This window comes from Marmota monax, unplaced genomic scaffold, assembly GCF_021218885.2.
Source record: "Marmota monax isolate L192 unplaced genomic scaffold, Marmota_monax_Labrador192_F-V1.1 WCK01_AAM20220418_F8-fsc00005, whole genome shotgun sequence".
NCBI classification, from domain to species: domain Eukaryota; kingdom Metazoa; phylum Chordata; class Mammalia; order Rodentia; family Sciuridae; genus Marmota; species Marmota monax.
Genome location: NW_026692254.1, coordinates 32,872,522 through 32,890,467, shown reverse-complemented (window position 1 = coordinate 32,890,467; position 17,946 = coordinate 32,872,522).

The window sequence follows — 17,946 nt, the reverse complement described above, 5'->3', positions numbered from 1 at the left end:
TCACAGTTTTTGACTAAAAATTATTTTTTAAATACAATTATGTTGCTCCTCACTCTCATTTTGTTCCTGTTTGCACATAATCTTTTTCCATGCTATCACCTTAAGCCAATTTGACTCCTTAGGTCTTAAAAAAGTAATTTGTTTACAGATTACATGTAGTTGAATTCTGTTTTTAAGTTGATTTGTCTAATTTATATCTTCTTTTTGAGGGATTTATTCCATGTGTGTTTAAAAACATGAAAAGAACAGCCAAGCACAGTGGCACATATCTGTTATCCCAGTGACTTGGGAGGGTAAGATAGGAGGATTTCAAGTTCAAGGCCAGCCTCAGCAATTTAGTAAGGCCCTGAGCAACTTAGTGAGACCATGTCTCAAAATAAAAAATAAAAGTGACTGGGGATGTGGCTCAGTGGTAAAGTGTCCTGAGTTCAATCCCTGCTACAACCAAAAAAGAAAGAAAGAAAGAAGAAAACTTGGTATTTTGTGAATATTTTTGTTTGCTTGTTTGTTTATTGCATCAGTGTTGTCCTGCTCTTCATTTTACTCATTTCATGTGTATTGACATGCTTTGACTATGTTCTAGTTTCCTTTTATGTATCTTTAATACGAATTTCCTTCATGATTACCATAAGGAGTACAAAAAATAGCTTAACGTTTCAATGATATATTTTTAATTTGTAATGACCTAACTTCAATTTATATTCATTCTTTCTAGACCTTTTTGTTGTTGATGATAATGATTTTGTTGATAATCTCATTTCTATGATTTTGGTTGTAGGTTCTCAATCAGCAAATTGGTCATCATTAAGTCAGTAGTATTTTACTTTTCCTTAAATAATTCATACCTTTCTAAGATTAGAGTAAATTCATTTTGTTATTTTGGGGTTTTTATCTTTTATTGATTTTATTTTTTTAAATACATGACAGCAGTGGAATGCATTACAATTCTTATTACATTTATGAGCACAGTTTTTGTTTTGTATCTCTGTATATAAAGTATGTTCACACCAATTTATGCCTTTATATATATATACTTTGTGGGGTTTTTTGCATTACAATTCTTAGTACACATGCATACCACATTTTTTATATCTCTGTCTGTATATAAAGTATGTTGACACCCAATTCAAGTCTTCATACATGTACTTTGTATAATGATGTCATCACATTCCACCATACTTGCTAATCCCCTGCCCCCTCTCTTTTCCTCCCACCCCTAATCTCTATCTAGAATTCATCTAATTCTCCCATGCTCTTCCTCCCTGCCCGATTATGAGTCAACCTACTTATATTAGAGAAAACATTTGGCATTTGTTTTGGGGGGGATTAGCTAACTTTACTTAGCATTATCTTCTCCAACGCCATCCATTTACCTGCAAATGACATGATTTTGTACTTTTTTAATGCTAAGTAAAATTCCATTGTGTATATATGCCACATTTTTTATCCATTCATCCACTGAAGGACATCTAGGTTTGCTCCACAGTTTAGCTATTGTAAATTGTGCTGCTATAAACATTGATGTGGCTGTGTCCCCGTAGTATGCTGTTCTTAAGTCCTTTGGGTATAGTCCAAGGAGAGGAATAGCTGGGTCAAATGGTGGTTCCATTCCCAGATTTCCAAGGAATCTCCAAACTGCTTTTCATATTACCTGCACCAATTTGCAGTCACACCAGCAATGTATGAGTGTACCTTTTTCCCCACATCCTCGCCAACACTTGTTGTTTGTCTTCATAATAGCTGCCATTCTGAATGGAGTGAAATGATATCTTAGAGTAGTTTTGATTTGCATTTCTCTGATCGCTAGACATGATGAACATTTTTTAATATATTTGTTGATTGATTGTATATCCTCTTCTGAGAAGTGTCTGTTCAGGTTCTTGGCCCATTTGTTGATTGGGTTATTTGTTTTTTCAGTTTTTAGCTTTTGAGTTCTTTATATACCATAGAGATTAGTGCTCTATCTGATGTGTGAGAGGTAAAATTTTGTTCCCAGGATGTAGGCTCTCTGTTCACCTCACAGATTGTTTCTTTTGCTGAGAAGAAACTTTTTAGTTTGATTCTATCCCATTTATTGATTCTTGTTTTAATTCTTGCACTTTAGGAGTCTTATTAAGGAAGATGGGGCCTAATCCCACATGATGAATATTAGGGCCTATTTTTTCTTCTATTAGATGCAGATTCTCTAGTTTAATCCCTAGGTCCTTGATTCATTTTGAGTTATGTTTTGTGCATGGTGAGAGATAGAGGTTTAATTTTATTTGGTTGCATATGGATTTCCAGTTTTCCCAGAACCGTTTGTTGAAGATTCTATCTTTTCTCCAGTGCATGTTTTTGGAAGCTTTGTCTAATATAAGATAATTCTAATTTTGTGGGTTAGTCTCTGTGTCCTCTATTCTGTACCATTGGTCTACCAGTCTGTTTTGGTGCCAATACCATGATGTTTTTATTACTATTGCTCTGTAGTATAGTTTAAGGTCTGGTATAGTGATACCACCTGCTTCACTCTTTCTTATCAGGACTGCATTAGTTATTCTTGGTCTCTTTATTTTTCCAGATGAATTTCATGATTGCTTTTTCTATTTCTATGAGGAATGCCATTGGGATTTTTATTGAAATTGCATTAAATCTGTGCTTTTGGTAGTATGGTCATTTTGATAATATTAATTCTGCCTATCCAAGAGCAAAGTAAATCTTTCCATCTTCTAAGGTTTGTTTGATTTCTCTCTTTAGGGTTCTGTAGTTTTCATTGTATAGATCTTTTGTAACTTTTGTTAAGTTGATTTCCAAATATCTTTTTTAAAGGATGTTGTAAATGAGGTAGTTTTCCTCATTTTCTTCTCAGAGGATTTGTCACTGATATACAGAAATGCCTTTGATTTATGGGTGTTGATTTTATATCCTGTTACTTTGCTGAATTCATTTACTAGTTCTAGAAGTTTTCTGGGAGATTTTTAGGTCTTCTAGGTATAGAATCATATCATCAGCAAATAGAGCTAACTTAGGTTCTTCTTTTCCTATATATATCCCTTTAATTTCTTTCATCTGTCTAATTGCTCTGGCCAGAGTTTCAAGAATTATGTTGAATAGAAGTGGTGAAAGGGGAATCCCTGTCTTGTTCCAGTTTTTAGAGGGAATGCCTTCAATTTTTCTCCATTTAGAAGGACGTCGGCCTGAGACTTAGCATAGATACCCTTTATAATGTTGAAATATGTTCCTATTATCCCTAGTTTTCTACTGTTTTGAACATAAAGGGGTGCTGTATTTTGTCAAAAGCTTTTTCTGTGTCTATTGAGATGATTATATGATTCTTATCTTTAAGTCTATTGATGTGATGAATTACATTTATTGATTTCCGTATGTTGAACCAAACTTGCATCCCTGGGATGAATCCCACTTGATCATGGTGCACATTTTTTTGATGTTTTTGTGTTTGATTTGCCAGAATTTTATTGAGGATTTTTGTATCTATATTAATTAGAGATATTGGTCTGAAATTTTCTTTCTTTAAAGTGTCTTTGTCTGGTTTAGAAATTAGGGTGATATTGGCCTCATAGAATGAGTTTGGAAGTGCTTCCTCTTTTTCTATTTCCTGAAATAAATTTAGGAGTATTAGTATTAGTTTTTCTTTAAAGGTCTTATAGAACTCAGCTCGACGACAAATTGAGGAGACTCGGGTGTCTGTGCCTCACCCCCCCTACCAGGAGACCAACTGTTTATGTTCCTGCTGGTATTGATGAAGTTCTCTCCTCCGCCGCTTTCTGATGACATCAGATCTCTGCCATGTTGGTATCCTATGCGAATGGCAGCATTTCGTTCCCCTTGCCGGTCAACCAAAGCAACAGGTGATTCCTGACCGGCCCTCAGCAGGACCCGGACCGAGAAGCAGTTTCCGCGGGCTCCTAGCCCCGGGCCAGGGAAGTTGCAGGAGCCGGAACTTGGCCGCTCCGTGCTCGGTGTAAGCTCCTATAAGTGTAGGCTCCAAGAAGCAGTCCCCGCGGGCTCAGTTCCGGGAGCCGGAATTCGGCCGCTTAGTGCTTGGTGTATGCTCTGATAGGAGCAGGGTCCAAGAAGCAGCCTCTGCAGGCTCCACAGCCCTGGGCCAGGGCGGTTCCAGGACGGTTCCGGGAGCCGGAACTCGGCCACCCCGCGCTCGGTGTTCGCTCCGATAAGATCAGGTTCTAAGAAGCACCCAGGCACTGAACCTTAGCAATCTGTCTGCAAGCCGCAGGCTAATTGCAGCCTGAAATTACCTGTTCTATGGCTGAATGAGCTGCGGTCAGTCGAAAACAGGTATGGTGAAGTCAGCTTTCCAACATGGTGGCTGCTGGCCTCCTCTGTGGTCTGACCGGTGTGGAGAACCGAGATGGACCGCTTCCTTCCCCCGTCTCGAACCCAGAATTCAGCCCTGAGTACGGTGCTTGCACGGCTGGCAGAAACTGCAGTGCTGTATCCCTGCGTCGCTATCTCCTCGTTTCCCAGCGTGCGTTGCAGACTCTAGCCGCGGCGCAATTTGCTGAATAAGCAGTGTTACCCTCCGTGTGACAAACCTCTCACGTTTGAGTCCCCGTAGCTGATCCTCGTGTGATGGAAATCCTTCCTCCAGGTTCCGGAGCACCCCACTATTGCTGGAAATTCCTAACAAGATATCCTTTAGTCGTCCTGACTTGTCATACTCCCACACAGTGAAGCAGCACATGGGGGCAATGCACTCCCCTCGCCGCCATCTTCCTTCTTAGTAAGATTTTTGAAAGTGACAGTTTGCCCCAGAAGAGTGAATCTCCTCCACGCAGCACGGAGATCCAGATCCGCCGGCCACCCGTGCGACCCGGTGACCATCTGCCATCCGCCCCCATGGAGGCCCCAGCCCGCGCAACCCGGCAACCAGTGGGGGCAGCCCTGGCCCGAGCGACCCGGTGACCGGCGGAGGCGGCCCCGGCCCATGCAACCTGGTGTCCAGCCTCTGAGGCACAGGGACTCTAGGAAGAGGTCTCTAGCCAAGCCTTCATGAAATAGCGAACTGGGAACTGAAGCCAACCAGAGACAGATCAGTCCCACCCCTCCCTTTGGACACTCCAGCAAGAAGCATGGGGCCCGCCATAGCAGAGAGGTGATGTCACCGACGGAATTCCTTCCCAGCAGAATCCACTTTAGCAGGCATGTGACTCCCACCCCCTCCAGATACAAGCAGCCAGGAAACCTCAAGAATCTCTCCTGGGGATTCTCTTGGGGCATGTCTGTAGTGAAGCAGAGGGGATTCCTGATCCCCAACTCCCCTTACCACCAGCGGCAACACCCAAGGTTTTAGCCGCCAGTTTCCGGGGGTGTGCCCACCAAAGGGGTCCGGAAAAATTAAACTGTTGATTCCCAGATCACCGCACCACAGCACTGGGGCTTAGATGAATGACAGAGAGAGAGCTCAGTCGTTCAGGAAATAGGACACACGGTGGGGCTACAAGTATAACCAGATCCTTGGGGAACCACCTCCGTTGAACAGGACCTGGATGGCTGGCTGGCAGGAGGAAGGGGGGAGGGGATGGAGAAGTGATAAGGCTCTGGACTAACAGGATTGAGAGACTCCCAGGAGCCACCTTACAGGGATTGCTGTCGGCACATAGAGGGCAGAAGCTCGTCTCGGAGGGCACAGCTCCACCTACTGGAGGAGAAGAAAATGGATCTCTAAGACTTCAATTTTTTTTTCTTTTTCCTTTTTCTCTCTTTGTTCTTTTCTCCCCTTTTCCTTCTCTCTTTCTTTCCCGTTTCAAGTTTTATTGTTCTTTCCATTCTCCCCTAACCTATCTATCTCTCTCTCCTTCTTTCTTTTTAAGAGCACCCTCCTTCCCCTATCCCCCAACTTTCATCCCAAGCATTACATCTTCCATTACGTGTAATTGTCTAAATGCAAATAGGTGAAGGTTTTGAGGCTGTATATAGGGCTTCTAAATACCTAGCTACTACCAAACACCCTGATCCAATCGCCTGTTAGTATCTCCCTTCAGTAGAGCAATCTTCTAAAGTAGCCAAGAATAGTAACCCTTATAACATCATAGCACCTAACCTAAACATAAAGTCCTAAGAACAAACAACAAATCACTATATGCATACAGAATCCGGAAGCCTTTTATAAATTGAATGAATCAGCTTTAAAATACAATAAAGACCAACATTTCTAGGCATAGTCTCCCACCACAAAGGAGAGACAACAGAGATATAAAAAACCAAAACAATTTATAGGAGAAAGCAGAAACACAGCAGTCAAACAGAGCTGGAAAGTAACATGAATAACATGAAAAAAACAAGGGAAAAAAGGATTACAAACAATGCAGGACAACTGAAATCTACAGGAGGACCTAGAAACATCAGAAACACGGACAGGGAAAGAACTCAAGGCATACCAAACTCAGATGGAATGGAATATTAGAGAAGACGTGAGACAGCAAGTCCAAGCAATGAAAGTATTTTTTGAAAATGAATTAAACAAACAAATTCAAATGGCAAAGAACGAGCTTTACCAGGAGAGAGAGATTAAAAAAAAAAATCAAACAGTAATCCTAGAAATGCAGGAAGCCATAAACCAAATTAAAAACTCGAACGAGAATATTACAAATAGACTAGATCAAGTAGAAGTCAGAACATCAGATAATGAAGACAAAGTCTATCAACTTGAAAAGAATATAGTCAGCACAGAAAGGATGGTTAAATCTCATGAGCAATCTATCCAAGAGATATGGGATGTCATAAAAAAACAAACTTGAGAGTCATTGGGATAGAAGAAGGTATAGAGGTTCAAACCAAAGGAATGGACAACCTATTAAATGAAATAATCCTAGAAAACTTCCCAGATATGAAAGATGGAATGGACTGCCAAATCCTGGAAACCTACAGGACCCCAAACATTCAAAACCGTAATAGACCAACTCCAAGACACATAATTATGAAGATATCCAACATACAGAACAAGGAGAGAATATTAAAAGCTACGAGAGAAAGGAGGCAGATTACATTCAGGGGTAAACCAATTAGGTTAACGGCTGGTTTTTCATCACTGACGTTGAAAGCAAGAAGATACTGGAACAACGTATTTCAAACGCTGAAAAATAATGGATTCCAACCAAGAATACTGTATCCAGCAAAATTAAGCTTCAGTTTTGACAATGAAATTAAAATATTTCATGATAAACAAAAGTTGAAAGAATTCACAGCCAGAACCCAGCACTTCAAGGCATTTTGAGCAAAATACTACAAGAAGAGGAACTGAAAAATAGCACCCAAAACTAACAGTGGGAATTATCTCAGTAAAGGGGGAGAAAATAACCAAAGAGGAAAAACTAGCCAAACTAAAATAAATAAATAAATAAACATGACTGGAAGTACTAACCATATTTCAATAGTAACCTTAAATGTTAATGGCTTAAATTCACCAATCAAGAGACATAGGCTAGTAACGTGGATTAGAAAAGCAGATCCAACAATATGCTGCCTTCGGGAGACTCATATGATAGGAAAAGACATACACAGTCTGAAGGTGAAAGGTTGGGAAAAATCATACCACTCACATGGCCCTCGGAAGCAAGCAGAAGTGGCCATACTCATATCGAATAAAATCAACTTCAAACCTAAGTTAATCAAAAGGGATAAAGAAGGACACTATATACTGTTAAAAGGAACCATCCACCAACAAGACATAACAATTATCAATATGTATGCACCAAACAATGGTGCTGCAACGTACATAAAACAAACTCTCCTCAAGTTCAAGAGTCAAATAGACAACAACACAATAATTATGGGTGACTTCAACACACCGCTCTCTCCATTAGACAGATCCTCCAGACAAAAGCTGAATAAAGAAACTATAGAACTCAATAACACAATCAATAACCTAGACTTAACCGACATATATAGAATATATCAACCATCATCAAGTGGATACACGTTCTTCTCAGCAGCACATGGATCTTACTCAAAGATAGACCATATATTATGCCATAGGGCAACTCTTAGTAAATATAAAGGTGTGGAGATAATACCATGCACCTTAGCTGATCATAATGGAATGAAACTGGAAATCAATGATAAAAGAAGGAAGGAGACATCCTGCATCACCTGGAAAATGAACAATATGTTACTGAATGATCAATGGGTTACAGAAGACATAAAGGAGGAAATAAAAAAATTCTTAGAGATAAACGACAATAAAGACACAATATACCAGAATCTATGGGACACAATGAAAGCAGTTTTAAGAGGGAAATTCATTTCCTGGGGTTCATTCCTCAAAAAAAAGGAAAAACCAACAAATAAATGAACTCACACTTCATCTCAAAACCCTAGAAAAGGAAGAGAAAAACAACAGCAAAATTAGTAGAAGATAAGAAATAATTAAAATCAGAGCTGAAATCAATGAAATTGAAACAAAAAAAACCTTTGAAAAAATTGATAAAACTAAAAGTTAGTTCTTCAAAAAAATAAATAAGATCGATAGACCCTTAGCCATGCTAACAAAGAGAAGAAGACAGAGAACTCAAATTACTAACATATGGGATGAAAAAGGCAACATCACAATGGACACTACAGAAATACAGAAGATAATTAGAAAGTATTTTGAAACCCTATATTCCAATAAAATAGAAGATAGTGAAGATATCGATAAATTTCTTAAGTCATATGATCTGCCCAGATTGAGTCAGGAAGACACACACAATTTAAACAGACCAATAACAAAGGAAGAAATAGAAGAAGCCATCAAAAGACTACCAAACAAGAAAAGCCCTGGACCGGATGGGTATACAGCAGAGTTCTACAAAACCTTCAAAGAAGAATTAATACCAATACTTTTCAAGTTATTTCAAGAAATAGAAAAAGAAGGAGCTCTTCCAAATTCATTCTATGAGGCCAACATCACCCTGATCCTGAAACCAGACAAAGACACTTCAAAGAAAGAAAACTACAGACCAATATCTCTAATGAACTTAGATGCAAAAATCCTCAATAAAATCCTGGCGAATCGAATACAAAAGCATATCAAAAAAATTGTGCACCATGATCAAGTAGGATTCATCCCTGGGATGCAAGGCTGGTTCAATATATGGAAATCAATCAATGTTATTCACCACATCAATAGACTTAAAGATAAAAACCATATGATCATCTCGATAGATGCGGAAAAAGCATTCAACAAAGTACAGCATCCCTTTATGTTCAAAACACTAGAAAAACTAGGGATAACAGGAACTTACCTCAACATTGTGAAAGCTATATATGCTAAGCCTCAGGCTAGCATCATTCTAAATGGAGAAAAACTGAAGGCATGCCCTCTAAAATCTGGAACAAGACAGGGATGCCCTCTCTCACCACTTCTATTCAATTTAGTTCTTGAAATACTAGCCAGAGCAATTAGACAGACAAAAGAAATTAAAGGCATAAAAATAGGAAAAGAAGAACTTAAATTATCACTATTTGCAGAAGATATGATTCTATACCTAGAAGACCCAAAAGTGTCTACAAAGAAACTACTAGAACTAATAAATGAATTCAGCAAGGTGGCAGGATATAAAATCAACACGCATAAATCAAAGGCATTCCTGTATATCAGCAACAAAACTTCTGAAATGGAAATGAAGAAAAACACTCCATTCACAATATCCTCAAAAAAAATAAAATACTTGGGAATCAACCTAACGAAAGAGGTGAAAGATTTATACAATGAAAACTACAGAACCCTAAAGAGAGAAATAGAAGAAGATCTTAGAAGATGGAAAAATATACCCTGTTCATGGATAGGCAGAACTAACATCATCAAAATGGCGATATTACCAAAAGTTCTCTATAGGTTTAATGCAATGCCAATCAAAATCCCAATGGCATTTCTTGTAGAAATAGATAAAGCAATCATGAAATTCATATGGAAAAATAAAAGACCCAGAATAGCAAAAGCAATTCTAAGCAGGAAGAGTGAATCAGGAAGTATAGCGATACCAGATTTCAAACTGTACTACAGAGCAATAGTAACAAAATAGCATGGTACTGGTACCAAAACAGGCGGGTGGACCAATGGTACAGAATAGAGGACACAGAGACCAATCCACAAAATTACAAATTTCTTATATTTGATAAAGGAGCTAAAAGCATGCAATGGAGGAAGGATAGCATCTTCAACAAATGGTGCTGGGAAAACTGGAAATCCATATGCAATAAAATGAAGATGAACCCCTTTCTCTGGCCATGCACAAAAGTTAACTCAAAATGGATCAAAGAGCTTGATATCAAACCAGAGACTCTGCATCTGATAGAAGAAAAAGTTGGCTCCGATCTACATATTGTGGGGTCGGGCTCCAAATTCCTTAATAAGACGTCCATAGCCCAAGAGTTAATAACAAGAATAAACAAATGGGACTTACTTAAACTAAAAAGTTTTTTTCTCAGCAAGAGAAACAATGAGAGGTAAACAGGGAGCCTACATCCTGGGAACAAATTTTTACACCTCACACTTCAGATAGAGCCCTAATATCCAGAATATACAAAGAACTCAAAAAATTAAACAATAAGATAACAAATAACCCAATCAACAAATGGGCCAAGGACCTGAATAGACACTTTTCAGAGGAGGACATACAATCAATCAAAAAGCACATGAAAAAATGCTCACCATCTCTAGCAGTCAGAGAAATGCAAATCAAAACCACCCTAAGATACCATCTCACTCCAGTTAGATTGGCAGCCATTATGAAGTCAAACAATAAGTGCTGGAGAGGATGTGGGGAAAAGGGTACACTTATACATTGCTGGTGGGACTGCAAATTGGTGCGGCCAATTTGGAAAGCAGTATGGAGATTCCTGGGAAAGCTGGGAATGGAACCACCATTTGACCCAGCAATCGCCCTTCTCAGACTATTCCCTGAGAACCTTAAAAGAGCGTACTATAGGGTTACTGCTACATCAATAATCATAGCAGCACAATTCACAATAGCTAGATTGTGGAACCAACCTAGATGCCCTCCAATAGATAAATGGATAAAAAAAATTGTGGCATTTATACACAATGGAGTATTATGCAGCACTAAAAAATGACAAAATCATGGAATTTGCAGGGAAATGGATGGCATTAGAGCAGATTATGCTAAGTGAAGCTAGCCAATCCTTAAAAAACAAATGCCAAATGTCTTCTTTGATATAAGGAGAGCAACTAAGAACAGAGCAGGGAGGAAGAGAATGAGGAAAAGATTAACATTAAACAGAGACGAGTGGTGGGAGGGAAAGGGAGAGAGAAGGGATGTTGTATGGAATTGGAAGGAGACCCTCATTGTTACACAAAATTACATATAAGAGGTTGTGAGGAGAAAGGGGGGGGGGAAACAAGGGAGAGAATTGAACTACAGTAGATGGGGTAGAGAGGGAAGATGGGAGGGGAGGTGAGGGGGGGATAGTAGGGGATAGGAAAGGTAGCAGAATACAACTGTCACTAATATGGCATTATGTAAAAATGTGGATGTATAACAGATGTGATTCTGCACTTTGTATTTGGGGTAAAAATGGGAGTTCATAACCCACTTGAATCAAATGTATGAAAGATGATATGTCATGAGCTTTGTAATGTTTTGAACAACCAATAAAAAATAAATAAATAAATAAATAAAACACATTTGATTCAAAAAAAAAAAAGAATCAAATTGAGCACAACTTCAGTGACTTTAACACACCTCTCTCACCACTGGATAGATCTTCCAAACAAAAGTTGAATAAAGAAACTATAGAGCTCAATAACACAATTAATAACTTAGATTTAACTGACATATGTAGAATATTTAAACTGGCAACAAGCGGATACACTTTCTTCTCAGGAGCACATGGATCCTTCTCTAAAATAGACTGTATTCTATTCCACAAAGCAACTCTTAGCAAATACAAGAAAGTAGAGATTCTACCATGCATTTTATCAGATCATGATGGAATGAAATTGTAAATCAATGACAAAATAAAACATAAAAATTTCTGCATCACAAACAAACTGAACAATATGCTACTGATTTAAGCGATGGGTTACAGAAGACATCAAGGAGGAGATTAAATAATTTTGTTATTTTAATTGGGTCTTGTTTGTCTGATTCTTTATATAATGTCTTGTGAACATTGGTTGGGATTTGGGCATTTAAAAACTTCCACTCACCCTTCCAACCAATAGACTACCACGGGAGGTCAAGCCCGGTGGCTCAGATCCACCCACATCAGCCTATGTGGGTCCCAGGATCACAGCAGGCCCAGTAACCTCCCCCCCATAGGAGCAGAAACTGGCCAAAGCCTAGACCCTGGTGCAGAACTGCCCCTTCTGACAAGCAGAATACCACAGGATGTCAAGCCATTATCCCAGATAAACCCACACTTGCCTGTGTGGGTCCTAAGCTCATAGAAGGTTCAATACACCCCCTGGTGGGGCAGACATCCACTAGAGCCTAGCTTCTTGTGCAGGATTTCCCCTTCTGAACAACAGACTATGAAGGGAGGTCAAGCCCAGTGGCCCAGATCAACCCACTCCAGCTTGCACAGGACTCAGATCCAGGATGCAGTAGCATTCATTGAGGGACACCAGCAGGGTCTGAAAACCCAACATCAAGGTGAGGTACAGACAATCTGCATGAGGACTACAAGAATATAGGAAAGAAACTGTAATATCTCAGATCCACACTGCAAAAAAGGAAGGCACATAGACAACATGAAAAAACAAAGGAGGAAAGTGCTCCAAACAAACCAGGACATTATAATAACAGAAACTCTGAACAGCAAAGTTGATGAAATGTCAGAGAAGGAATTCAGAAGGTTCATAATTAAAATAATCTGTGAATTAAAGAATGACTTAAAAAAGAAAATACAGGGAAAAAAATTATCACTCCAACCTTGAGATATGAGAGCAAATACAGGTAGCAAAAGATACTTCAAGAGAGAGATAGAGACTCTGAAAAAAAATAACAATCAGAAATTCTTGAATTGAAAGGTACAATAAATCAAATTTAAAAACTCAACAAAAAGCATAACCAACAGACTAGATTGCTCGGAAGGAAGAACATCAGATAATGAAGACAAAGTATAAAATCTGAAAAATAAAGTTGATCACACAGTGAAGATAGTTAGAACATCCAAGAATTATGGGACAGCATCAAAAGACCAAAGTTAAGAGTTACTGGGTTAGAGGAAGTCACAGAGTTTAAAACCAAAGGAATGCACAATCTCTTCAATGAGATAATATCAGAAAATTTCCCAAGCATGAAGAATGAATTGGAAAACCAAATATAAGAGGCTTACAGGACACCAAATGTACAAAATTCCAACAGATCGACACCAAAGCACATTATAATGAAAATGCCTAGCATACAGAACAAGGATAGAATCTTAAAAGCCACAAGAGAGAGGAATCAGATCACATATAGGGGGAGACCAACTTGTATCTCAGAAGATTTTTCAACCCAGACCCTGAAAGCCAGGAGATGATGAAACAACATGTACCAAGCTCTGAAAGAAAATGGATGCCAACCAATAATCTTATATCCAGCAAAACTAAGCTTTAGATTTGATGATGAAATAAAAAATTTCCATGTTAAACAAAAGTTTAAAAAATTTACAACTAGAAAGCCTTCACTAGAGAACATCCTCAGCAAAATATCCCAAGAGGAAATGAAAAACAATAATGAAAATCAGCAGAGGGAGGGACTACACTAAAGGAATATCTAATTAGAGGAGAAACCAAGTAATGTCAAATACCAAAATTAAACAAAAATGGCTGGGGTTAGCGGGCAGTGGCACCTGGCTCCACTCCCGCCTCTTGCAGGACCAGAAGAGGTGTCATGGAAGGGTTCTTGTTCAACCCAGAGTATCCTCCAGACCCCGACCACCTGTGGATCTGGGAGAAGGCCTTGTATATAGACAAGAACTGGCGCCCCTGGATGCCCATCATCATCAAGACAGAGGATAGCTTCAAGGTGAACATGCACCAGGAAGACCTCCCCTTGGGGGGCACTCAGAGACCACTGAGCTGACATGAGCCTCCTGCCTTTGCTGTGGCAGCTGTACCCTGGGGGAAGATACTGAGGCTCAGGTTCCACCCTCTGGCGCATAGTGTACCACATGGAGTACAACAGCCTAGAGGACATGCTCCTGGAGCTGCTGCTAACCCCGGAATGACATGATCCTGCAGTTCCGGTCTCCACTGGCCCCAGGCCACCAGTGGGGTATTTTTGTGCTGTGTTCACCTTGTTTTCTAGTCCATGTGTTCATTGCCATACTGTGGTCCAAGAGGAAGCAGATGGCCAAGGACAAGCCCACCCATACTGCTGGACTTGCCTGCAGCCCCCTTGACTCCCTTAACACTCAGGACACTAGGATCTCTGTGGGTGGTACCAGGGAGGCCCTGGGTCCCTGTCACTTCCTCCAGGTGTCCAACTGCACCTGTGCCTCTGGTTTTCTCAGCTGGCAGATGATTTTTAGCATCTCTCTCCCCCTGTGTCCCTCACAGCAACTAGCATCTTGTTTGGACACTCAGGGGTGTTTTTCTTCTGTTCCCCTGGCTTCTTGTGCCTCTTGAGAACAGTATCTACTTGCCTGATCATGGGCCAGTTCTTGGAGACCTGGCTCAGCCATCTCCTGGGGTGCTGTGGCTGAAAAACCCCACCCTTATGTGAGGATCAGGTGCAGTTCAAGGGAAAGCCTGAGAGGAACCATGTCTGTGTCCAGGGCTTGGGATCCTGCTGGCCAATGACTGCCACTCACCAGGTAACAGGAGGCCAGGTGACTGGGAACTGCACATTGGCTTTCAGGTTGCCCACCTAGAGAAGGGAAAGAGGTTGTTTTCCCTCCTGACAGGTGCCTTCACACCTGGTATCATGAGTTTTCATGTAGCATGAACACTTTGTAACATTGCCTGATTAAATGTAAGAAAACTCATCAAAAAAATGGCTGGGAATGCAAATCATGTCTCAATAATAACCTGAATGTTAATGGCCTAAACTCACAAATCAAAAGACATAGACTATCAGGTTGGATTAAAAAAAAAAGACTCAACAATATACTTCCTTCAAGAGACTCATCTCACAGAAAAAGACATCCATAGACTGAAGGTGAAGGGTTGGGAAAATCATGCCACTCTTATGGACTGCAGAAGCAAGCAGATGTTTCCATCCTCATATCAAATAAAGTAGATTTCAATCTAAAGTTAATGAAAAAGAATAAATAAGGACACTACATACTGCTCAAGGTATCCCTACACCAACAAGATTTAAACATTATAAATATATATGCCCCAAACAGTGGAGCATCTACATTCATCAAACAAATTCTTTTCAAGTTTGACAGTCAAGGAGACCTTTACATAATAGTTTTTGGTGACTTTAACAGACCTTTTTCATCACTAGATAGATCTTCCAAACAAAAGCTGAACAAAGAAACTATAGAACTCAATAATACAATCATCACTTAGACTTAACTGAGATATATAAAATATTTCATTTTTCAATGAGAGAGTACACTTTCTTCTCAGCAGCATAAGTATCCTTCTCTAAAATGGACCATATACTATGCCACAAAGCAATGCTTAACAAATATAAAAAAGTGAGATACTACCCTAAATTCTATCATATTATAATGCAATAAAATTGGAAATCAATGATGAAATAAGAAACGAAATTCATTCAAACACCTGGAGACTAAATAATATGCTACTGAATGAACAATGGGATACAGGAGACATCAAGGATGAGATTAAAAAAATTTTAGATGTGAATGTGAACACAGATACAACATATCAAAATCTATGGGACACTATGAAAGCAGTTCTAAGAGGAAAGTTCATTGCATGGAGTTTATTCCTTAAAAGAAGAAAAAGTCAACAAATAAATGACCTCACACTGCATCTCAAAGCCCTAGGGGAAAAAAACCAAATCAACACCAAAAGCAGTAAAAGACAGGAAATAATTAAAACCAGAGGTGAAATCAATGAAATTGAAATGAAAGAAACCATTGAAAAAAATGGCAAAACAAAAAGTTGGTTCTTTGAAAAAATAAATAAAATTGACAGACCCTTAGCCATGCTAACGAAGAGTAGGAGAGAGAAAACTCAAATCACTAACATACATAATGAAAAAGGAAATGTCAAAACAAACACTACAGAAATAAAGAGGGTAATTAGAAATTATTTTTGAAAACTTGTACTCCAATAAAATAGAAAATATCAAATGCATCAACAAATTTCTAGAGTTATATAATTTGCCCAAATTGAATCAGGATGATATACACAATTTAACCAGATCAATTTCAAATGACAAAAAAGCAGATGCCATCAAAAGTCTACCAACCAAGAAAAGCCCAGGACTGGATGGATACACAGCTGAATTCTACAAGACTTAAAAGAAGAACTAATACCAATACTCTTCAATTTATTTAGAAAATAGAAAAAGACGCAGACCAAAGGCGGTCCCGCATGGCACGTGGCGCCGGCAGAAGATGGTGATGGGCAGCGCTTGGCGCTGATGGAATGTGGTCCCATGCAGTGCAGAACACAGAGGCTTTGCTTATGGGTCTCCAGACCAAGCTCTGGACACAGCACAAGGTCAACCCAACACTCCCCCACACCTCACCAAACACCCTACATGGGAAACAGACAGAATCCATCTTGGAAAACCTTACTTGCCATCTATCAGTGGGTGTGGCTACCAGCACAGTTCTGTGGCTGATCAGTACACAGTTTCCAAATCCCCTAACCCCAGCTGTGATAAAATTTTTCTCATAAGCTTTTGGGGGCCATAGCTATCAACGCGGATTAGCAACTCTACAGGCACCTGGTTTCCAACTCAGAGACTAAGAGCACAGAAGCTCCAGGTAGAAGCTCAAGCCCTCTCACACTGGCTACCTCCAACACCCTGAATGCAGAGATCCAAGCTAGGAATAGATAACACCACCTACTGGGAGAAAAAAAAACAGAGTTCTGAGAGACTTTTTTCTTTCTTTCTTTTCTTTTCTCTCTCTTCTCATCCATTCTCCTCTACCCTTCCCCCTCTGGTCCTCACAGCCTCAACATATGGGAAACCAAGAACTTTGCATGAAATAGATTTTTCAGAACTGAATCACCAGAATGATTATAGAGGAATTGCATATGCCCCACTCCACCCCATTTTTATTTTATTTCTCACTCTCTCTTTTTTCTTTCTTTACTTGTTATATTTTTCTTTTTTCTTCCTCCTTCTATCCCACTTTCAACCTCCTAACTTTTACTATTTATATTTAGGGTAATTTTCTAAATACAGATAGGAGTTTGGATTTATACATTCTTTCATTCATAAATTACCCATGTCTATTTATTAGAGTTCTCCTCCAAAGTTACTAAGTTAGATTAACCCCATACACTCACTCCTTTCCCCCTTAACATAACGTCCTACCCCTGACACTCAGTTCTCTATATGCCACCAGAAATGGTATGCTTTTTATGAAACTAATGACTATATTCTTAATAATAATTGAAGCCAACATCTATAGAGATAGAGTCTAACTATAAATGTATTAATAATGGAAATTTACTCATACATGATGTATTATTGATATTGGGCACTGTCAACATTGCCTTTCTCCACAAAAGAGAGATTTTGGAACATTACAAGAGCAATATAAATATATAGGAGAGAAACATTATCACAAAAGTCACACAGAACTGGAAAGAAATGTGAGCAGTATAAAAAGACAAGAAAGAAAGGACACAAATGATGCAGGACAATTCAACATTAGAAGAGATAACATCTGCAGCAGAAGGAATGTCAGATAAAGATTTCAGGATATACATAGTCAGATGATCTGGAGTCTCAAGGAAGACTTTATACAGCAAATGCAGACAAGGAAAGAGCTCTTTGACAATGAATTACATAAACAAATCCAAGAAGCAAAAGATCAACTCTACAGGGAGATAGAGGTTAT